This window comes from Pseudonaja textilis, chromosome 14, assembly GCF_049901715.1.
Source record: "Pseudonaja textilis isolate UNSWEBS1 chromosome 14, rPseTex1.2, whole genome shotgun sequence".
Lineage (NCBI taxonomy): Eukaryota > Metazoa > Chordata > Lepidosauria > Squamata > Elapidae > Pseudonaja > Pseudonaja textilis.
This window is the reverse complement of record NC_142003.1, coordinates 9,396,357-9,420,676: the sequence shown is the minus strand read 5'-3', so window position 1 is coordinate 9,420,676 and position 24,320 is coordinate 9,396,357. Positions and strand designations below refer to the sequence as shown.

The following is a 24,320-nucleotide window of genomic DNA, read 5'->3' as shown; positions in this document are numbered from 1 at the left end:
AAATAATAAAGTTTGAGCAGATATTTAACTTCTCCATAGGTCTAGTCAGAAATGTGGAAAACTCAGAAAGGGTGAGATTGAAGGGGGAAAAAAAAAAACCAGGCAGGATGTATTAACAGAATAACAAAGCTGGAGGGGACCCAGGAGGTCTTCTAGTCCAGCCCCCTGTCAGGCAGGAGGCCCTATATCATTCCAGACAAATGACTGTGCAATCTCTTGAAAACCTCCAGTGATGGAACACTCACAACGTCTGGAGGGAAGCTGTTCCACTGATTAATTGTCCTAAGGTTTTCAGTTTGCCTACTCAGCATCTTATGAGAGATTTGTAGTTACTGAAATAAAATGGGGGAGGGAGGGAGGGTGGGCAGGGCAGAACAGAACAGAATAGAAAATAGGATCGGATCGGATTGGACAGGACAGGACAAGGCAGAATAAAAAATAGGATAGAATAGAATAGAATAGTGGAATGAAGAATAGAATAGAAATAGAAATAGAATATTGGAATGAAGAATAGAATAGAAATAGAATATTGGAATGAAAAATAGAATAGAAAATTGGAATGAAGAGTAGAGTAGAATAGAAATAATAGAAATAGAAATAGAATATTGGAATGAAAAATAGAATAGAAAATTGGAATGAAGAGTAGAGTAGAGTAGAATAGAAATAATAGAAATAGAAATAGAATATTGGAATGAAGAATAGAATAGAAATAGAATATTGGAATGAAAAATAGAATAGAAAATTGGAATGAAGAGTAGAGTAGAGTAGAATAGAATAGAATAGAATAAAAATAGAATAGAAATAGGAATAGAATAGAATGGAATGAAGAATAGAATATTGGAATGGGGAGTTTAGTGTAGAATAGAATAGAATAGAATAGAATAGAATAGAATAGAATAGAATATTGGAATGAAGAATAGAATAGAATATTGGAATGAAGAGTATAGTGTAGACTAGACTAGACTAGACTAGACTAGACTAGACTAGACTAGACTAGACTAGACTAGACTAGACAAGAATAGAATAGAATAGAATAGAAATAGAAATAGAAATAGAATAGAATAGAATAGAATAGAATAGAATAGAATAGAATAGAATACTTCATTGGCCAAGTGTGATTGGACACACAAAAAATTTGTTTCCTTGTGTGTCCAATCACATTTGGGTACACAAGGACACATTGCTTGTGTCCAACACGTGTCCTTGTGCGCTCTAGAATGAGGTTCATCTTGTTGAGTGTCAAACAAATTCCAAGACGTGCCACGGGCTACTTACTGGAGATAGAGAAGCAATTTGGCTGTTTCCTCCATGTTATATCCGATTGCACTTTCTATCTCTTCGGCCATAATCATCCCCACACCCCGTCTATTCCTGCGAAGCCAGAACAATGAGTTTGATGGCCTTTTATATATATAAAACAGAATTAGAACTTCATTTTAGCCAGCTTATTAGATACGGAGACATTAGGAACCACTTTAGAGCGCATTACCTAACGTGTGGGAGGCGTGCACTCCCCGGGTTTAAATCCCCTGGTTGCACAGGAGTTAATGTTCCAATCTGCAGCCTATCTGAGCCAGAACACTTTTCTTTTCAACGCAGCCGGGGTGTCTGATGTACAGTTAGATCCATATACCCTGAACCAGGTCTATAAACCTCCTTTTACTTTGAACGAGTAAAACAAGAAAGCTTAGCACTGGGCTTTTCTGCCCTCTTTTGTTGAGTTGGCCTCGCCTTCCCCAACAGGCTGCCCGATTTCTCCGAAGCTCTCGAGAAAACCTTGTCTTTTCCCGAGAATCTCTTATCGTTCAAAGCAGGCTACTGAGTTTAATCTACGACGACGACGTGGAGAAGGGAGAAGAGGCTTCCATTCATTGTTTTTTTCTTTCTCTCCGAGTATTAATTAGACCTGTGTTGTGTTGAGATTTCCAGGCAGAGCATGATAAGGCAGGGAGGGAGGGAAAACGGCCTTCCAGTTTCTGGCTGGCTGGGATAACACCAGTGCAGCTCGATTGCGTGTGTTGGAGAGGGAGGGGGGGGGAGAGGAAAGCGCCCCTGTTTTATGGCACAAAACAGATCATCCTTTGCATGCTGCCTCCTGCATTCTGTGCATAGATGGGTTGCTGTTGCAATGCTCGCCCCAGATATATCCCATGACTAAAAGCCCCATGCGTGAAGAAAGAGCTTTGTAAACAAATGGCTGTTTAAGTTAGTCTACTGTAGAAAATTCTAATTGTTCAACTTCCTTGTATGCTGCAGTCCAAGGGGCTGCCTTTCCTCCGAGATATCAGACCTGGGATGTTTAATTGCAGCTCTTCTCCAACTCTGTTCTGAGATGGCTCTTTTTGACTTGATGCAAACCGTGGAGGGGAAAAAAAACCTTTTTTTTTTTAATAAGGGGAAATAATAGCCAAAGATGTTCAAACACAGTAATTTGTCCGCTCCCCATGTTTGTGTCTCTGAATCCTAGCGCTCTTTACAGTTGCTGTGGTTATTTTTGTCTCTTTCTCATGGTTTGGCTCAGGGGCCGAGATGGAAGGTAAAACTTTGCAAATGCCTACTTGTTTGGGAAGTGTGGTCCGATGATTGCTTCATTGCCAGCCTTGGAAAACGGTCTCTGTCAAGGCTTCACTGTGGGCTGCAGTGCATCTTTCCCAGTGTAATTAATATAAGGTGGCCTCTGATTTCTGGTGCTTCCCAGAGAGAGTAGGGGAAGCCAGCTGAAAACCGAGGCGTCTGGAACAAAGACACTTAATTTAAATTCTTTTCAGTTCCTCCAAGGCAAATTAAAAAACAACAACCTTCTAATGTATTTTAACTTCTAAGGGCCTTTCCTTCCTTCCTTCCTTCCTTCCTTCCTTCCTTCCTTCCTTCCTTCCTTCCTTCTCTACCTTCCTTCCTTCCTTTGCTCCTTCCTTCCTTCCTTCCTTCCTTCCTTCCTTCCTTCCTTCCTTCCTTCCTTCCTTCCTTCTCCACCTTCCTTCGTTCCTTCCTTCCTTCGTTCGTTCGTTCCTTCCTTCCTTCCTTACCTCCCTTTTTTCTTCTCCCTTCCTCCCTTCCTTATTTGGGAGCTAATGAGAGAGAGAGACAGAGAGAGAGAAGGAAGAAGAAAGGGAGAGGGAGAGAGAGAGAATAAGAAAAAGGAGAAGGAGGAGAGAGAAAAAGAGGAAGAGAGGGAGGGAGAGGGAGAGAGAGAAGAGGAGGAAGAAGAGAGGGAGAGAGAGAATAAGAAAAAGGAGGAGGAAGGGAGAGAGAGAGAGAGATTTTCAATTCTTTTCCATGGTACTTATCTCTTTTGAGATAAACCTCTCTAAAGGAGCCCTTTTCCTTTCTTATTTGGGCAAAGCTGCATGGCTGTCCCTTAGCAGCAGCTACACACTTTCCTGGCATTACTTGCATTTGATAAGAGCTGGGCAGTTATACTGAATAACAATTACATGCTGTCCAGCTGCCAGCAAAACTAGGGTTCCTCCTGCCATCGGCATCGAAACTGGCCAACAAAGGGACATCATTATTAACTACTCTAGAAAAGAAAGCCTCTTTAGCTTGCATCATGGACTTCCATGAGCCAGTGGTGGCACAGTGGTTAATTGCAGCATTGTAGACTGACTCTGCCCACTGCCAGGAGTTTGATCCTGACCAGCTGACGATTGACTCAGCCTTCCATCCTTCGGAAGTGGGTCAAATGAGGACCCAGATTGTTGGAGGCAAATAGGCTGACTCTGTAAACTGCTTAGAGAGGGCTGCAAAGCACTACAAAGTGGTATAGGAGCAGAAGTGCTATTCAGCCAGTTCTGACCAGTTCTGGAGAACCAGTAGGGGAAATTTTGAGTAGTTTGGAGAACCGGCAAATCCCACCTCTGACTGGCCCCACCCCCATCTATTCTCCGCCCCCTGAGTCCCAGCTGATTGGCTGGGTCTTCTTTGGTTGCCCTGCACAGGAGAACGGAGCTGGAAAGCAGGTTAGTGGGGTGGGGAAGGAATGCGGATTTTACAGTATATCCTTCCCCTGGAGTAGGGTGGAAAATGGAGATTTTGCAGTATCCTTCCCCTGCCACGCCCACCAAGCCATGCCCACCAAGCCACGCCCACCAAGCCATGCCCACAGAACCAGTAGTAAAAAATATTGAATCCCACCACTGTCTAAAAGCTATTGCAATTTATATTCAGTGCCAGAATAAATGCCACACCCATCCTGGCCTCATGCCCCCAATGAAGTATTTGGTCTTGGAGTAAGAGGGACAACCTAGCACCTTACCTGAAAGGTAATAAGGGCATCTACCACATTGTCAGACAGTGTAGCAGTGCAACTGATGTTACCTGTCCATAATTCACATCCTGCAGGGCTCAACCAGCAATGAAGCATGGAACCTGGATAGTTAATGGGTCTTAATTGCCGTCAGGCCTCAAAAGAGATGCCACCATTTCAACCTGGACATCCATTCCGGCTGCTTCCTGTGCTGACTTAATTTATCAAACGTGGCTTCGCTCAGAACATTTGGTTTTTTCTTTCTTTTTGGTTTCGTTTCGACCGATGGAGTATCTGTTCTCTCAGTGAGAGCCATTGACATGTTTTCAGTGGAGGTGAAACGGTCCAGAGGGGTGTGTGGGGCAAGTGGGTTTGTTTGCTTCCGTTGATGGTTAGGATCAAAAGTCGACTTACTTGAAACAGGTGGGCTCGAAAGGAAAGAAGAAAAAGCAAGCTCCAGTAGCCCCAGATTCCACCGGGGTTGCCGGTTTTCTCAACCTGGCGAGATGTCTTGCAATTAAATGTTTGTTTCGTTTGAAGCTGTCTGGGGGCGGGGGGGAATTTTTTCCAAAGAATTATAGTCCCCATCCATCTGAATGGGTACCGGGATGGCCTCCATCTCCTCCACAGAACATCCTTTGTTTACCGTCATATTTCCTGTTCTGCTCCTAAGAGAAGAGATACAGCTCAGTCACAGACCACTAGCTCTGCATGCAAAAAATGTCCAAGTTTAATCCCCAATATCCCCAAAGTAGAGCTTTGGAAGTTTCCATTTCAATATCTGGAGAATTTGCTGCTAGCCGGTAATAGGATGCTGAGCTTAATGGAGCATCAGCCCCGTTTCATTTAAGGCAAGGCAGCTTCTTGTATTTCTTCTGCTTTGTTTAGCCTTGTACCTTGTAACAAGTTCTTTTTTTAAAAAAAAAAAACACTAACCAGCTAGGAATTCTCTATGTACCCCGAAAGAAGATGTACCGAATTTTAAGACCATCCTTTCAGTAAACAAATAAGACATACATGCGCATACAACCCTCTGCTTTTCCTTCGCATTTTTAACTTGTCAACCGAGAGTTGCCACCTCCAGAGATTTACACCTCCTCTCTAAACAGTGTGTGTGGGGGATAAATGCTTGTGTATGTATATGCATAGATATACAGGTGGTCCGCCACTTACAACTGTTCACGTAATGATTGTTCGATGTTATAATGGCACTGAAAAAATGTGACTTACGACCGTTTTTCAACGCTCCGGACTGTTGCAGTATTCCCATGGTTGCATGATCAAAAAATTGGACACTTGGGAACTGATTCATATTTATGACAGCTGCGGTGTCCCAAGGTCATATGATCCCCTTTTGCGACCTCCTGACAAGCGAAGTCCATGGGAAGCCAGAATTTACTTAACAACCGTGTGACTAACTTCACAAATGCAATGATTCACTTAACCACTGAAGAAAAGTCATAAAATGGGGGCAAACTCACTTAACAAACGTTAGCAACCTAAGTTTTGGGCTCAGTTGTGGTCCTAAATTGAGGACTACCAGTACGTGTCTATAAACCTACTTTGGTCGGGTGCAAGAAGTCAGGAACCAGGATAGAGTTCAAAAGTACTATAAGTTTACTCCTTGCTACCTATAGACAAGGGGACGCGGTGGCTCAGTGGCTAAGACACTGAGCTTGTCGGTCAGAAAAGTCGGCAGTTTGGCGGTTCGAATCCCTAGCACTGCGTAACAGAGTGAGCTCCCGTTCCTTGTCCCAGCTTCTGCCAACCTAGCAGTTGGAAAGCATGTAAAAAATGCAAGTAGAAAAATAGGGGCCCCTTTGGTGGGAAGGGAACAGCGTTCCGTGCGCCTTCGGCATTTAGTCCTGCCAGTCACATGACCACGGAGACGTCTCTGGACAGCGCTAGCTCTTCAACTTTGTAACGGAGAGGAGCACCACTCCCTAGAGCCAGAAACGACTAACATGTATGTGCAAGGGGAACCTTTACGTTTACCTATAGACAAGAATCTGAACTACTAACGGTCAAGGCGAATTGGCACCAGATAAGAGTCAACAGACTTCAAGGAGGGGCTGGATATAGGTCTCTTACATGGTTGGTTCAGCCTGGTCATCTCCCGCACTGATTAGCCAGAAGTCATCTTCCCCCAAAGGGCTGTATCAGAGCTGTTCCTTTGTCATACATATTTGAGTGGCTGACTGCTGGTTAAAATGAGCTGCCTATAAGATGAGGTACCCCATCTCTACAGTGAACCTCTCTCTCCCCCACCCCATCTGTATCTAGGCACTGCCTGACAATGCAGTCTCTTCTCGTACATATAGGCCGTTCTGTCTCTCAACGCACATACACAAATGCACTCATCCTTAACGGGCGCACAGGTCTTTCTAGCAAGGAAGAACAAGAAGAATAAGGTGGAGATTAAGACGTGAGAGAAAAGCAGTCTGGGAAGGAAAGGAAATGAGGACAAACTAAGAGAGAGAGAAAAGGGAAGGAAGGGGAAGGAAATGACTAGGAGAGAGAGAGAGAGAAGGAAAGGAACAGACTCACAACTATTCATTTAGTGATCATTCAAAGTTAACAATGGCTCTGAAGAAAATCACTTATGACTGCTTTTCACACCTATGTCCGTTGCAGCATCCCCATGGTCAGGTGATCTGAATTCAAACCCCTTGCCAACTGGCTCATGCTTATGACGATGTCCCAGTTAGAAGGTCATGCAATTCTTTTGTGACCTTCTAACAAGCAAAGTCTGCAGGGAAGCCAGATTCATTTAACAACTGTGGGAGAAACTTAGCGACATGCAGCGATTCACTTAACCACAGTGGCAAGAAATTTCACTTAACGAAAGCTTCGCTTAGTGACAGAAGTGTTGGGGACCCCTGCTTTACTTGGGGCTGCCCCTTGTAGACCTTTGGAAGCCACAGCTGGCCCAGAAGGCCACAACTGGCGTAGAGATGAGCGTGTGGTTGTTTCACGTAGAGAACAGCCTGTCCAGCTTCCTGGTATGATTCAAGCTGCTAGTTGTCACTCTTAATGGGTCTCTGGAACTGGATCTCTCCAGAGATCCTTCCTCCCACTTATTGAGATTCAGGGAAGCAGTCAAAATCTGTTTATTTCAGCAGGCTTTCGAGAGGGAGACAAATTGAGTGAGATTCCTCCAGTGTACGCAGACTGATTTTATTAGCTTTTATAGTTCCACAACGCAGGAATATTTGGCTATTAATTTGTTAACATTAATATCTGTTATTTATAGGGGTGGTATTTTTCCCTCTTAATTCTTTAACCCTGTACACATATGGCAGGATCGTGAGCTGCTTGGAATCGGTCAGCAGTCGGAGTGGCATGTTAATAAAATAAACATATATTGCTTATTTAGTATCCTATGGCTGTCACTAAGTGTTGTATGTATCTTATGATTTATGATGAATCTATTTTTATGATATGATCATGATTTATCACTTATAGCTTTTGTGTACGCTGAGAGCTTATGCACCTAAGATAAATTCCTTATGTGTCCAATCACACTTGGCCAATAAAAAAATTGAATTGAATTCTATTCTCTATACTATTCTCTATACTATTTCTCTATTCTATTCTAATTTCTATTCTATTCCTATTCTATTCTCTGTTCTATTCTAATTTCTAATCTTATTTCTATTCTATTCATTTTCCAATTCTATATTCCTATTCCTGTCGTCCTATCCTATTTCTATATTCTATTCCTATCCTATCCTGTCCTGTCCTGTCCTGTCCTGTCCTGTATGCATCCTTGTGAATACTTAAAGAAGAACACCGATTTTCTTCATGTCCAGTTTTGGCACTTCTTCTCCATTCGTGGAGAATAAAGAGGTTAAAGGTCAGCTTGCCATTTTGCACAGCTGTGTTGTGTACAGTTTCTAGCATTGATTAGGTCCATGTTTCATGTGGACTTCAACTCCCAGAATACCCCAACTAGCCATGCTGGGGAGAGTTGGATAGTATTCTTCCATTAGGACTTTGGATGGTTTTTGTCCCATGAGGCTTTGATCTACAATGTCCAACTGGACGTTTTTAGGACCAATTAGACAGCTAGGTGGTTTTTAGATCAAAGCCCCTTGGACTCTGCATCATTACTTCAACGCTCAGAGTTGCTCAGCGGTGAGGCCAGCCTGTTCAACACATGGATTACCCTGAAGCGACTCAAGGCTCCAATCTATAACGACTCCCTCCCTCTCTTAATTGCTCTAATAAATCACAGTGCAAGGATGGCTTAAGAAAACTACAGGACAGTCAGGGATTCAGTTTAGCGGTTTCATTGACTTTTAATGGTGGGTGGGAGGGAGGGAATAGGGAGAACTGCTAGGGGTTTTTAATCTGTGGCCAAGTGTGGGGTGGAAAGCAAACACACTGCAAACTAAATGCAGTTTGGGGGAATGCAGAGAGGAAGAGAGAGATAAGCGTTTCAGCCGTCTTCATGCCTGTCTTTTATGTTTGGGACGAAGGATATACAATTCCAAGCACCTGGAAGTTGCGCGTTGAACATGTCAGCCCTGTCTTTGTACTGGAAACGAACGGTCTGGTGTGTTTGTGTGCAGGGGAGACAAAGATTGGGATTCTGAATCTAATCAAAGTTGGGCTTGGAGGTGTTTCCTTTACAGGTGGTCCTTGGCTTATGACCGCAAATTTCCTGTTGGACTCTGCTTGTCAGAAGGTTGCAAAAGATGATCACAAGAATAGAGTAGGGCAAGGGTCTTCAAACTTGACAGCTTTGAGACTTGTGGACTTCAACTCCCAGAATTCCTGGGCTAACATGACTGGAGGAGGAATTCTGGGAGTTGAAGTCCACAAACCCTAAAGCTGTCAAGTTTGAAGACCCCCGTGGAGTAGAATTAGAGTAGAATTAGAGTACAATAGAGAGAATAGAATAGGAGTAGAGTAGAGTAGAGTAGAGTAGAGTAGAGTAGAGTAGAGTAGAGTAGAAATAGAGAATAGAATAAAATAGAACACAGTATAGTAGAATAGAGTAGAATTAGTAGAGAATAGGAACAGAATAGAATAGAATAGAATAGAATAGAATAGAATAGAATAGAATAGAATAGAATAGAATAGAATAGAATAGTAGATAATTTTGTCAGTTTAAATGTACACTAATCAGCATACATCAAAATTCATTGCATACAGCTCTCAAAGGGTTCCCACCACAAATATACACTACATAAACGTGACCAAAAAAATGACACGTCTACCCAACACACACACACACATACATGACCCAGAGAAACAGCACGCTCTAGTCTAGGAACCCAGGCCACTGCAACCGTCATAAATATGAATCAGTTGCCAAGTGCCTGAATTTTGATCACCTGACCACGGGAACGCTGCAACGGTTTGTAAGTGTGAAAAACGGCCCTAAGTCCCTCTTTTTCCAGTGCCGCCATAACTTCAAACGGTCACTAAATAAACTGTTGTAAGTCGAGGACTACTATGTACCGTTAAAGCCCAACTAAAGTGGCTTGACTGACCACCACAGCTGTGGCATCTCTCTCTCTCTGTTTCCCCACACACACATCTCTCCTCCTGCGAGGGAGGCAGAGGCTGGCAGCTGTGATTTTCTCATGTGTCTGTTGTTTGGAGCAGTTAGCGTTGTGCTTTGTGGCTCTCTTGTTTGGTTGATCCTTCGTTGTCTTGTTTTTGTCTGTTTTCTTAATTGCTTTCATTTAATGTTCTCTATGGTAAAGCCACCTAGAATCTGCTGGAGTGGGCTGCTGTAATACATTTTCGCGAGATAATAAATAAATACTTGGTTGCTGCATGAAAAAAAAAAAAGCCGGCTGGGAGGTGGTTAGAGGGGGCGAAGGCCTGGAAGGTTAATACAAAATGTTGGCTTCTCGAAGCAGCCGCCTCTCCTCCGAAAGGCAGAAGAGATAATCTGACAAGTTAAGTCGGTGTGCAGGAATTTTTCTCCCCTCTCCGTTGTAAGGACACCGTTTTAATTCCCCTTGCTTTTGGGGTGGGGTCATTGTCCCACCAAGGCTGCTGAGCCAGGGGCAAGCTGGAAAGAGCTCCAGGTTTGGTCTGTGTTGAGATGGCGGTCAATTCAGAATTCCTTAGCAAAACTTGCAGAATAACAGCGTAATAGAGCTGGAAGGGACTTTGGAGGTTCAGAATTTTTTACTAACGGTTCTGTGGGCATGACTTGATGGGCATGGCAGGGGAAGGATACGGCAAAATCCCCATTCCCTAACCTTTTTAAGAAGAGACTGGACAGCCCCTTGTCTCAAATTGTATAGGTTCTCCTGCTTGAAGGTGGGGTTGGACTAGAAGACCTCGAAGGTCCCTTCCAGCTCTGTTCTGATTGAACGGTTGCATTGCTGAGCTTCGGCCTGCAAATCACAGGTACAATCACTGAGCCTTGCCAGAAAGTACAAGATGCACCTTTGAGTTTGGTTTGTATCTCTGTCAGGCTTCCTGCTTTCTTTCACCATGGGCACAGCATCGGCAGCCGATCTGTAAGGTGGCTGCTTTCAGCAGGTCCTGCAAAAGGCTCTGCATCACTTTCCCACTGTGGATGCTCTGTCACTTGGCCTCGCTCAAAACAAGACACTGGAAAGAGTGCAGAGAGGAGCAACGAGGATGATTAAGGGGGCTGCAGGCTAAAACGTATGAAGAACGGTTGCAGGAACTGGGTACATCCAGTCTAGTTAAAAAGGGGGGACGCGGTGGCTCAGTGGCTAAGACGCTGAGCCTGTTAATCAGAAAGGTCGGCAGTTCGGTGCTCCAAATCCCTAGCACTGCGTAATGGCCTGAGCTCCCATGACTTGTCCCAGCTTCTGCCAACCTAGCAGTTCGAAAGCATGTTAAAAATGCAAGTAGAAAAATAGGGACCATTTTGGTGGGAAGGGAAGAGCGTTCCGTGCGCCTTCGGGGTTTAATCATGCCGGCCACGTGACCACGGAGACGTCTTCGGACAGCGCTGGCTCTTCTTGAGCTTTGTAATGGAGAGGAGCACCGCCCCCTAGAGCCAGAAACAACTTGCACATATGAGTGAGAGGAACCATTACCTTTAGTCTAGTGAAAACAAGGACTAGGAGTAACATGATAGCAGTGTTTCAATATCTAAGGGGCTGCCACAAAGAAGAGACGGGGTCAACCTGGTGTCCAAAGCACTAGAGAGCAGGAAACTAATCAAGCAAACTAATCAAGGAGTGAAGCAACCTAGAACTAAGGAGAAATTTCCTAATGGAGAAAAATTAATCAATGGAACAGCCTTCAGAAGTTGTGAATGCTCCAACACTGGAGGTGTTAAAAAAGATGTTAGAAAACCATTTATCTGAAATAGTATAGGGTTTCTTGCTTGAGGAGAGGGTTGGACTAGAAACGTGATGCCGAATCTATGGCACGCATGCCACAGGTGGCACGCAGAGCCATTTGTGTGGGCACGTGAGCCCCAGCCAAACTTACTTGCATTGCGGATGCACGCGCCTCCCAGCTGATTTTTCGGCCTGTTTGAGGCCGTTTTCGCCCTCCCACAAGCCCGCGGGAAGCCTCTGCAGCCTCGGGAGGCCAAAAAACAGGCCTTCCGTAAACACCAGAGATGCCAGAGGCCTCCCTCGAGGGGGGTGGAGCGCATTGCATTGTGGGTGCTGGCCTTTCGGCGCACCACAACAAAAAGATATTCTGGTATTCTGTTATGCAAATGCAGCCGTAGTCTCGAGCCCAAATTTAGCTGCAGGAAGAAAATCCTTTTTCAACTTTACGCGGAGTTGGTATGAGTTGGGAAGGATGAGTTGGGAAGCAACATGAAGAGGATGAGTTGGGAAGCAACATGAAGCCAGTCAAAGAAGCCAGCCATGAACTTGGGAGACACGGGGGGGGGGGGCGCTCTGGCTATGACCGTTGCTATAGAGTTTGAGTCTCATTGATCCAGAGCACCATTGTAAAGATGGCGGAAGGGGCCAGAGGAATACAGAGCCCATCCCTGGCCCGGAGGATTGAGTCACTCCCGGAAGGCCAAAAACAAGATAGAGCTTCAGCGGGGGGTTGGACTAGAAGACCTCCAAGGTCCCTTCCAGCCCCATTCTTCTATATTTTCTCCTGTCTAGAAAAAAATTGCCTATTCTGCAAACGGACTTGGGGTTGGGGGTGTGTTTTATTCCCGCTAAAGGGCTCAGGTGTTTGGACGCCTGCTTAAGCAAAGCTTTCCCGCTGGCAGCTCTGAAGGGGAATGTGTGCAAACAGCCTCGCTTCCTCCCTCGAAGCTCAGCAGGCTGCATTTCTGCCAGTAAAGTGCTGAGAGAGGCGGCCTGCCAAAGATTGCCATGTTCTGTGAATGAGACGGGTGTCAAATCTCTGCATGCTTAGCTCCCTGTTTCTAGCTGCTTCTTTTGAATCGGGATGCTGCTGGCTTTTTCCTGTTGGCAACCGATCTAAAGCGAAGCAAAAAAACCAGGAGGCTGTAGCTCCATAATAACGTGTGGTGGGCGATGGGTTTCCCCCCCCCCTCCATCCCATATTAATGAGTGTAATTGGGAAGGAAGAGCTTTATCCCTTATGCTAATGAAGCCCATCCGTGTACGCCTGGATATGTGTGTTTATTTGTTCGGCGCATTGATAAGTTAATGCAGCAGCTAACCAAAATGGTGATCAGTGATCCTTAAAGGTCTGTGGCTAATATCCTGTTTATGTATTATCTTAATCAGAAAAAGAGACCTTGCCCCTTTCTCGGTTTTTAATAAGCATAGTCCTTGTTTTACAACTACAGATCGGACCAGAACTTCCGTTGTTAAGCAAAGCGATTGTTAACTGAGCTATGCCCGATCTTACAACCTTGGTTTATTTTATTTTTTTTGCAATGGTTGTTAAGTGAACCACTCAGTTAAGTGAAGCACATGGTCGGGTTTCAACTCTCTCCCCTCCCCCATTGACGTGGTTTGCTGGTAGCTGTCTGGGAAGATTGTCAGTGGCACCTGACCTTGAAATGCTGCCCCCCATCGCAAATATTTGCCAAGCACCCGAATTCTGTTCACAACGCCATTGATGAAGCTGTGATAGTTGTACGTGTGAGTACCGGTTGTGTAAGTCACTTTTTTCAGCGCTGTTGTTACTTTGAATGGTTGCTAAGCAAATTATTGTGAGTTGAGTACTACCTGTACAGCAGTTTTAATGGCCATGATGTTGGGATGGTTGAAAGCGTGAGGAACGGTTGTAAGTCACTTTTTTCCGTGCCGTTGTAACTTTGAACAGTTGCTAAACGAATGATTGTTATGTTGAAAACTACCTCTGCAGGGATTTTAAGGCACAGCCTATGCAGTAGCTTCATGTTGAGTCAGATTGGTGGTCCATATAAGTTCACTTGTGTCTTAGATTGGCCTTAGACTAGTCTGCCTGGCAAGCCCTCCTTGGCATCTACCAATTTCTCTGCCCCGTTTGATTATTTTTAGATGTTTAATTTAAAAATAAATAAGCAGAAAGCTAGCATGTTGCCAAGCATAATCCGGCACAAGCCTGTATTTCTAACAGTGCTTTTGGTCTCCACGTTGACTCCTTAGAGGCAGGCGCAAATGATCAGGACCATAATTTAAGTTGCAGTTCAAAAGATTTATTGCTCACCCTTAAACACAAGAATCTAATCAACTGAGATTCGGCACTAACTAGGCACCAGATATGGATCAATGAAATTCAAGGTTGGACCTGGACCATTTGTGGTAACGTAACGACTCTAAACTCATTACTTACTTAACTCCATCTCCCAGCTCTGCCTGCTCTTCTCCTACACAGAGTGTTCTTTAAAAACCCCAAATGGTGGCTATTAGAGTTTCAGTTCTACGTTTGTTTGCATGTCTAGAAAAAGAGAAATAGAAGCAGTCATGGAAGGGGGTTTTGGTGGGTGGGGAGATATCTTAGAGTGGTTGGTGAGGATCAATCTCTCCAGCTTGCCTTCTGGTCAATGCATGTTTTGTGATGGCCATACACACATACACTATCAAGTAGCAATTGCAAGAGTATGAACAACATGCATTCAGCGTTTCAAATGTGCAATTGGCGCTGGAAGAACAAGTCCCTTTGTCTTGCTTTGCCTGGGCCACACAGGGAGAGCTTTTCTAGCCCCGCCTCAAGATGCTGGCTTAATATCAGAGTTTAGGATTGAAGGAATAGATTAATATGTTTTTTTTAGTTTGAAAGTGTAAATAATTTTTATGAATTTAAGAAGGGGAAAAACCATGCAGAATCTGATTTATATTTGTTATGTAGTTTTAAAAGAATTATTAATTTCAATTTTTAGGTAATAAAAGTTAAATGTTCATCGGGATTAAAAGGGGAGATAATTAGTGAATATTTAAACTTTAGAGGTGGCACACTTAAAATTGGTAATTTAACGGCAAAACTAACTTTATAGAATGAATATATTAAATTAGATTTTATGAATGGATGTAATAAGAATATGTGATGAAATATGCAAATATGGCAGTTAAAAGCATCAAAGTATAATATGAAGATATGAGAAATATTGGTGAATTAAATAATGAGGCAAGCATTTGGAATAATTGAATATAAAAATTGAATATGCACAAAACTTGATGGTCATATTTGTATGTAAAGATGAACCTGTAATCATGCTGTTCACTAAAAAGAGACGTTTTTAAAATGTGGAAAACGGAAATAAAACTTGTTTTAAAAAAAGATGCTGGCTTGAAGTTCTGCTTTTCTGCAGATTCAATGGGCCGCAGTATGTGGAAATTTTTCTTTTAATTATTGGTTCAGATCCTAAACTCAGTGGCTGAGTTCACACAACGTTCTTCAGACCATTAGTGGAGTCATTGATTTTGATGATCAAAACGCATAAATTAATCAAGTTGCTTGGGCTGCACACTACATGGGTTGTTAAGCTGTGACTGATAATTTCCTCCAGGTCATAAGCAACTGGCAGTTGTGTGTGTGAGAGAGCGAGGGTGGTGGTGGTGGTGTGGTGTTGTCTTTAAAAAAAAAACCCTGATGGCTTGCTCAGGCACAGTAGGACTATCATGAAAATTTCATGTTGCTTTGATTGTGTGAGCTACTTTTGACAGCTCTGGCATTCGAAAATTTGAGAGCCCCTTTCTGATGTGGTTGAACATTTTTGTACCATGATGTGAAGTCATGCCTCTTATTCGCTCTTGTAGATTCATAAAAAAGGAATGAGAGAAAAAGTTAGTCTTCAAATAGTTATCCAGTTAGTTAACAGTATGCTCACATGCTACTATGTGCCCTCGACTGGAATTTTTAATGTAGTTCATCACTCCAATATTTGTGTTAGTGGAAAGTTCACATAAAATAGGAAAAGGAATGCAACTTGTATTTTAAAACAGGGAAAAATGTCTTGTTTTGTGTACGTCATTATAACAATGCCTGGTTCAGGAAAGAGGCAGCTGTGAATGCATAGAATTTTTCAAGAAAAAGGACTAGCAAGTGAAGAAATGGGAGGTGCAATTTAGTGTCAGACCTGTCCTGGCTTAGATATGTAGGAAAGAAAGACCCTCGACTCCCATTTGGTTGGAGAGAAACGTTCTTTTACTAAAGTTAAGCGGTTGCAGTGAAAGTAAGGCTAGATCTGAGTACCGTATTTCCCCATGTATAAGCCACCCCTTTTTTCCAAAATTTTCAAGCCCAAAAAGTAGGGGGGTGGCATATACAAAGCAGGTACACTTTTTATACGTGAAAAATGCATAAAATAATAAAGTAGGAATAAACTGGTTTTCCAGCAGTATGCTATACTTTTTTGTAAAAATTGTACGTGATGATACGATTACGAGTGCGAGTACGCGATAGAAATGCATACGCTAGGCATCGGCCTGAATGCTTCGTTCCTACTCTCGTTCCGATGCGTAGATTGCTAGCATCGCCCGCACCGCTTTCGGCGTCATGACCGAAGTTGTAGATCTAGACGTCGAATTTTGTTTCTTTGTAAATTTTCTTTCTTCATAACTTGTTTCTCTAATAAAATATTTTTTTCAAAACTTCACAGTCCAAAAATTGGGGGAGTGGCTTATACAAAGGGGGTGCTTATACATGGGGAAATACGGTATTCCTACACAGAAGTTACACTTTCTCCCCTTTTCCTTGGTCCTCTCCCCTTGACCAGTTCATCAGTGTCCAATAGTATTCCTTTTGGATGTTTTGAGAATTGCTTTGAGGTTTGGCGCCTCCCATTGTAGTTTCACATTCTGTTCCCAGGCCATGTGTCCTTGACAGCTGGCTTATTCCGGTTTGACACCTCTGGTTCTTGTCAGCTTGTCTCCCCCTCCTCTTTTTCTTTTCCCCCATTCCCAAGCCCAAACTTTACTTCCCAAAATTCCTCCTTCCCCCTCTTGCATTTTATGGAAGGATGCCAGCGAAGCGAAGAAGCTGAAGACAGCAGGACTGACATTAAGGTTGGAATTCAAGGCTAAAGGGTGGGACCTGCTGAATTAGAAGCAGAGCTATGCTATGTCTGGTAGAGAAGTACTCTAACCAGTGGTGGGATCCAGCCAGTTTGCACCAGTTCAAGAGAACCGGTTGTTAACTTTCTGAGCAGTTTGGTGAACTGGTTGTTGGAAGAAATCATCAGGGCAGAGAACCAATTGTTAAAATTATTTGAATCCCACCACTCGCTGTAACCTAAATGTAAGGTTGAAGACTTAGCATCAAAAGGTCTCTCCAAGCAACTAGGAAAGAGGCCACTCCTTGATCCTGTCCTTTTGATCTTCAGATCTTGATCTCTTTCCTTGGGATCTTCCCGTTAGTTCACAATACTGAGCAAAGCCATCCTGTGGTTGGTTTCGTTGTGTGAATCTCGCCGATATTAGTTGAGTCAACGACTCTCGCTATCGAGAAGAAGGTGAGGACTGTGAAACTTGGCGGGTCTGATGTGAAGTTCAACTTGGCCTCTCTCCTCTTTAGTACAGTTCAAAAGCAGTTGGCTTCAAAGGCAGTCCAGGGAGACAGGTGACATCACAATGTGGCCTCTTAGCTGGTGGTTCGGCTGACTTGCTGGCCTGGAAGGACATCCACTCAAGAAATGGCCTTCCCAGGCCCTGTCACTCCACAGGCACGTCATGAAGAGCGACGCTCGGGGGCCCAAACGCTGCTTGAAGATCGATCACGGGCTGACCTGGTCTAAGCTAAGAGGTGATTTGGGTGCAGGAGGAGGAAAGGCGGACGCAGGGAGCGGGGTGGAATGTGCAAAGTTTGGAAATTATTCACAGGCGGCTTAAGGATTTGTCCTGGTAGCTCTAGGAGGTGAGACACTCTATTGTTGAAAGGACCCCAACTGCGTGTATTCTGCAGAGGCAAGTAGATTTTTCTACATTTGATGTCAATAGTGCAAGTGAAAGAATTGGCAAGCAGCACGCTGGATAATTCAGCATCTGATATGTACCTGATGCTGTATTTATTCCCTTTGGAGATAAGCAGCATTATGCCCGGCGCAGAAGAGTAAGAAAAGTATGGCATGAGATAAGGAAAGGAGAAGGAATCTAATTTACAGCAAGCCCCGTTCTCTCTATCTCTCCGTACCTTTTTATCCTTGCAAACCATCTTGCTTCTGTCACAGCCATCCATTGCTTCGTATGTTGCCTTTTGACCCTGTATGTATTTTCTAGTCGGTGGGATGCAGGCAACGGTATATCTGCTTGCAACAGCATGTTTTCTCAGCCTGGGCCATATGAAGACGGGGGGACTTCAATACCCAGAATTCTGAGAAATTCTGAGAGAGCTGAAATAGATCTAAGCATCACTTCTGAGAGTTCAAATCCACCCGTTTTAAAATGACTGAGGTTGAGAAACACTGCTCTAGATTAAGAATTCTAGATTAAGCTCTAGATTTAAGCATTAAATAAACTTTAGATTAAGCATTAAAATGGCCTAGGTTGGGAAACACTGCTCTAGATTAAGCACTGTAATCCCACAAGCCGCCTTAAAATAAAATTCGGCTAGGGTCACCCTTGGGAATACTGGTTTAAATGAATTAAAAATGACCTGTTCCATCCTTACTGTTAGCAGGCACTGCTTCTTGTGACATGAATACAGTATGACTGGCAACCTGGTCTATTATATCTTTCCCAACTTAATAAGAAAATATGATGTGAAAACCTTGATTGACCAAATCCATGGGAGGCAACTAGTCTACGGAGACTTCTGCGATGACACTGACATCTTAATAATTCGTGATATATTGAACAATCTATACCAGATATGGAGATTTTATCTCTTGGAAATCCTCATGATCTTCTGGCGTTGTTCTAGCCGCTGCTTGCACCCTTTTAAGCCACAAGGATTAGAAAAGATGATATCTTTATATGTTTTGTCCACTTGACAACAGAATATATGTATAGTTCTTAGGACTGGCTAATTTGCTATTGATTAGACGATCTACGGAGCGAGAAAAATTAATCTTCCTGTCATGTGCATGTTTACGTATGCATCATGTTCTTGCATTTTGGCGTGAGCAACATTAGGAAACATGCAAAAAAAGGAGAATGTAGTAAGTAGTACGCAAAAGAAATAAGAGACACCAGATAAGGGAGGTGAGTTGGAAAAAAAGGGCCGTGGGGTTTTTAAAAAAAAAAAATGAAAGAAGGGGGGAAAAGATAGAACAATTAATGGAATAGCTTCCCTTCCAGAGTTGTGGGTGCTCCATCACTGGAGGTTTGCAAGAAAAGATTGGACATCCATTTGCCTGGGATGAGATAAGGTCTCATTAAAATGAACAACACGGTTGTTAAGTGAATCTGGCTTCCCCGTTGACTTTGCTTGTCGGAAGGTTGCAAACGTTGATCGCATGACCCGGGAATACGGCAACCGTCATAAACGTTGAGTCAGCTGTCAAGCATCCAAATATCAATCCCGTGACCTCGGGGAGGCTGCCGACGGCCACAAGTGTGAAAAATGGCCACCAGTCACTTTTGCAGTGCCGTAGAACGGTCACTAAGCGAACTGTTGTAAGCCAAGGGCTGTCTGTGACAGAAAAACAGAATTGAAAGGGACCTTGGAGGTCTTCTAGCCTAGCCCCCTGTTCAAGCAGGAACTCTATACCATTCTGGACAAATGGCTGCCCAGTCTCTTCTTGAAAACCTCCAATGATGACCCACAACTTCTGAAGGTGACTTCTGATTAATTGTTCTAACTGTCAATCATTCCTTTTTAAAATAAATTTGTTTATTCAAAGTTTCAAAAATTTAAAAAAGAGAAGTTCTCACATTTTACAGCGGTATCATAGCAGTGTACATGTCCTTTAGTAACAGTTGAATTCATTTTCCATAAGTATATCTGTAGCTAGTTTACTAATTCCTTATTTATTATATTATTATTAAGTTACAAGATTTATTTATCTATATTACTTTATATATATACATATACGTTAACTGGCAATCATTCCTAAACACAGAACAGGACAATAACCAGGGTGAACTAGAGAAAGACTCTTGTAAGACTTCACCTTTGAATGTATTTTTGAACAACTCTCTAAATGACCAAATCATAATGTCAAAACTATAAAACTAACAGGATGGTTTAACTAACAGTGCTCCTTTAATAGAACAGAAGAGAATTCTTTATTGGCCAAGTGTGATTGGACACACAAGGAATTTGTCTTGCTGCAAATGCTCTCAGTGTACATAAAAGAAAAGATACATTCATCAAGAGTCAAGAATCATCAGGTACAATACTTAATAATAGTCATAGGGCACAATAAGAGTAGGGTAGAATAGAATAGAATAGAATAGAATAGAATAGAATAGAATAGAATAGAATAGAATAGAATAGAATAGAATAGAATAGAATAGAATAGAATTCTTTATTGGCCAAGTGTGATTGGACACACAAGGAATTTGTCTTGGTGCAAATGCTCTCAGTGTACATAAAGAAAAAATAAAATACATTCATCAAGCATCATAAGATACAACAGTGATAGTCATAGGATACTAATAAGCAATCAAATCATACTAGGAAACAATAAAAACAATATAAGTTGTAAAGATACAAGCAACATGGATATAGCCATAAGTGGGAAGAGATAGGTACCAGTAAGGATGAGAAGAATAGTAATCCAGTCTTAGTGGTTAATTTGACAGTGTTGTGGGAATTAGTTGTTTAGCGGAGTGTTGGCTCGTAACCCTCTCAACCTAGCTAACCAAAGGAAATTAGTTTTAACACCCTGGGCATTTTGAGGCTAAATGAGTAGCTTCTGGCTTTCATACAAATTGAGATGGGAAACTTAGAACAGAGACCATAGAATCATAGGGTTGGAAGGGACCTTAACCCTAACCCCTAACCTTAACCCTTCTAGTCTAACCTTTCTAGTCTAACTCTACTCAAGCCTTATATCAGAGGTGTGTCCAAACTTGGCAACTTTAAGACTTATGGAATTCAACTCCCGGAATTCCTCAGCCAGTCCACAAGTCTTAAAAGTTGCCAAGTTTGGGGACCCCTGCCTTATACCATCCCAGTCAAATGATTATCCGGTCTATTTTTTTAGAACCTCCAGTGATAGAGCACTCCAGGAGGCAAAGCTATCCTGCTGATTAATGGTCCTCATTGTCAGAACGTTTCTCCTTACTTCTTGGTTAGATCTCTCTTTAACAAGCTTCCACCCATTCCATCTTTTCTTGCCCTCTGGTGCTTTGGAGAATAAGTCAATCCCCTTTTCTCCGTGACAGCCCCTTAAGTGCTGGAAGACAGTTAGCACGAGAAAGCAAACAAATACAAGATGAAGTAGAAACACGGTCTTCAGCTAGGTTAAATGTGTTAACGCCAACAAAGCCAGTGCCTCCATTCCATGCCCTTTTTTTTTTTCCAGAACTTGCAGTCTTAAGGTGAAGAAATAAATGTGATTTTTCTAGTGAATAATTAGTCTAGTGAAGAGAAGGACCAGGTGAGACATGATAGCAGTGTTCCAATATTTGAGGGGCTGCCACAGAGAGGAGGAAGGGGGTCAAGCTATTTTCTAAGGCACCCAAAGGCCAGATAAGGAATAATGGATGGAAAATGAACAAGGAGAGATTCAATCTGGAAATAAGGAGAAACTTTCTGACAGTGAGAACAATCAAACCGTGGAACAGAAGTTGCCTTCAGAAGTTGTGGGAGCTTCATCACTGGAAGCTTCCAAGAAGAGATTAGACTGCCATCTGTTAGAAATAGTGTAGGGATTCCTGCTTGGGCGGAGGGTTGGACTAGATGACCTCCGAGGTCCCTTCCAACTCTGTTAATCTGTTATTTTTTTTCTCTTTCCTCTTGCCCCTTTCTTTCACATCCAAATCATCCACTATCCCTTCCCTATTTAGAAAGTCTAGGAGCTTTTATTTTTTCGCTTCCTCTTTGGGATTGGCCCATCAACAGTGCAGAGAATTCATTAAAAGATCTGATTTTTTTTATTTACCCGTGGAATGAGATGTTTAAAGACAGCAGGGTTTCCCTTATGTATTGTTATTTCTGTGAGTCTGACATCTGTAATTATCTTGTCAATGTAGTTTTGTTTGTTTCCTTGGGTTTTTTTTTTTTTAAGAATGCCATCTCAGGAACCACAGGTAGGGACTGCTGATATTTAAAGGAGGATCTTGACAGACTTGAAGATTGGGTGCTATCGAACAAAATGAAATTCAATGGTGAAAAAAGTCAGGTTCTACATTTAGGCAAGAAAAATCAAATGCACATGTAAACAGTATATGTGGTAACTCACTCAATAGTAGTAACTGTGAAAGGGATCTCGGAGTCCTAGTGGACAACCATTTAAATATGAGCCAGCAGTGTGCAGCAACTGCCAAAAAAGCCAACACAGTCCTAGGCTGCATCAACAGAGAGATGGAATCAAGATCACAGGAAGTATTAATACCAGTTTATAATGCCTTGGTAAGGCCACACTTGGAATACGGCATCCAGTGTAAAAAAAGATGTTGTGACTCTAGAAGGAGTGCAGAGAAGAGCCACCAAGATGATTAGGGGACTGGAGGCTAAAAACATATGAAGAACAGTTGCAGGAAGTGGATATGTCTAGTCCAGAGGTTGGCAACCTTTAACACTCAAAAGAGCCACAGAGGTCCTAACTGGAAGCCCCCCATTTAATTCTGGAGCCAGTTCCCCCACCACAGGGTCTCCTCCTACCGCAGCGTCCTTTTTCCTCTGCCCATCAGAAGTCCACTTCTGCCACCTCGTCTTAGTGCAGCTTCCTTTTTCCTCTACCTGCCCTAACTGAAAGCCCTATCAAATCTGGAGCCGACCCGCAACAGGAAGCGGGTTGGCTCCAGAGCTGCAGAGGAATGAAAGAGCCACAGGCAGCTCCAGAGCCACAGGTTGCTGATTCTTGGTCTAGTCTAATGAAAAGAAGGACTAGGGGAGACATGATAGCAGTGTTCCAGTATCTCAGGGGCTGCCCCAAAGAAGAGGGAGTCAAGCTGTTCTCCAAAGCACCTGAAGGCAGGATAAGAAGCAATGGATGGAAACCAGTCAAGGGGAGAAGCAACTTAGAACGAAGCAGAAATTTCCTGACAGTTAGAACAATGAATCAATGGAACAACTTGCCTCCAGAAGTTGTAAATGCTCCAACACTGGAAGCTTTTAAGAAGATGTTGGATAACCATTTGTCTGAAGTGGTGTAGGGTTTCCTGCCTAGGCAGGGGTTGGACTAGAAGACCTCCAAGGTCCTGTTCTATTCTATTCTATTCTATTCTATTCTATTCTATTCTATTCTATTCTATTCTATTCTATTCTATTCTATTCTATTCCATTCCATTCCATTCCATTCCATTCCATTCCATTCCATTCTATTCTATTCTATTCTATTCTATCCCCTATTCTATTCTATTCTATTCTATTCCATTCCCTTCCCTTCCCTTCCCTTCCCTTCCATTCCATTCCATTCCATTCCATTCCATTCCATTCTATTCTATTCTATTCTATTCTATTCTATTCTATTCTATTCTATTCTATTCTAAATAAGTTAGAAAGGCACAGGTACAGCCACAATTGAGCTCAAAATTACCTTTGCTAAGTCAAACAAGGTGAATTTTGCCTTATTTTACCACCTTCCATGCCACGGTGGTTACGTGGAATCATTGCAGCGCTTAAGTTAATAACACGGTTGTAATGTGAATCCGGCTTCCCCATTGACTTTGCTTGTCACAAGGTCTCAAAGGGGGAACACTGACCCCACCGAGCCCATCGCAACCGTCATAAATATGAGTCAGTGGCCAAGCGTCCGAATTTTGATCCCTTGGCCATGGGGATGCTGCAACAGTCGTAAGTATTAAAATGGTCATCAGTCCCTTTTTTCAGTGCCATCGTAACTTCGAATGGTCACTAAATGAGAACTGTTGTATGTCGAGGGCTTACTTATATACTGTGACCCATTTCTGTCCCAGTACTTATTTCAATTCATAAGTTTCTCTGATTTTGCCACTTGTATGTTGGGGTTGGAGATCAGAGACTGGCCACCGGTGATGTTTCCTCCTCTTTAATCTCTGGATTGACTGTCCCATGTTTTATCGTGTTGCTGTAAGCCGCCTAGAGTAGCCCCATAGAGGGATATATCGGTGGCAAATAAATTTAACAAATAAACACATGTTTTGAACTGCAGTTCAGATCAGCCTGATTCCCATGAGCATGGGATTGTGGAAGTTGTGACACAAAGGATCTATAGATCACCAGGTTTCCTATCTTTGGTGTGAGGTTATATTTTTCCTTTCATCTTGTCAATTTAGGAAAATGTCCTTTTGAGTAAACAGGATTCCTTCCTTCCTCCCTTTTCTTTCTTTCTTTCTTTCTTTCTTTCTTTCTTTCTTTCTTTCTTTCTTTCTTTCTTTCTTTCTTTCTTTCTTTCTTTCTTTCTTTCCTTCCTTCCTTCCTTCCTTCCTTCCTTCCTTCCTTCCTTCCTTCCTTCCTCCCTCCCTCCCTCCCTCCCTCCCTTTCTTTCTTTCTTTCTTTTCTTCCTTCCTTTAATTTCCTTTCCCCTTCCTTCCTTCCTTCCTTCCTTCTTCCTTCCTTCCTTCCTTCCTTCCTTCCTTCCTTCCTTCCTTCCTTCTTCCTTCCTCAAAAGCATTTTTATTGGTATTTTGAACATCTGTTTCCTTGCAACGTTAATTGCCTTTGC

At 42.8% G+C, this 24,320-nt stretch overlaps 1 protein-coding gene across 7 annotated transcripts in view; it reads left to right on the top strand.

Moving 5' to 3' along the window:
• Positions 1 to 24,320, top strand: part of CAPN15 (calpain 15) — a 114,286-nt gene that overhangs the window by 47,210 nt on the left and 42,756 nt on the right. The gene's annotated exons all lie outside the window — the stretch shown is intronic.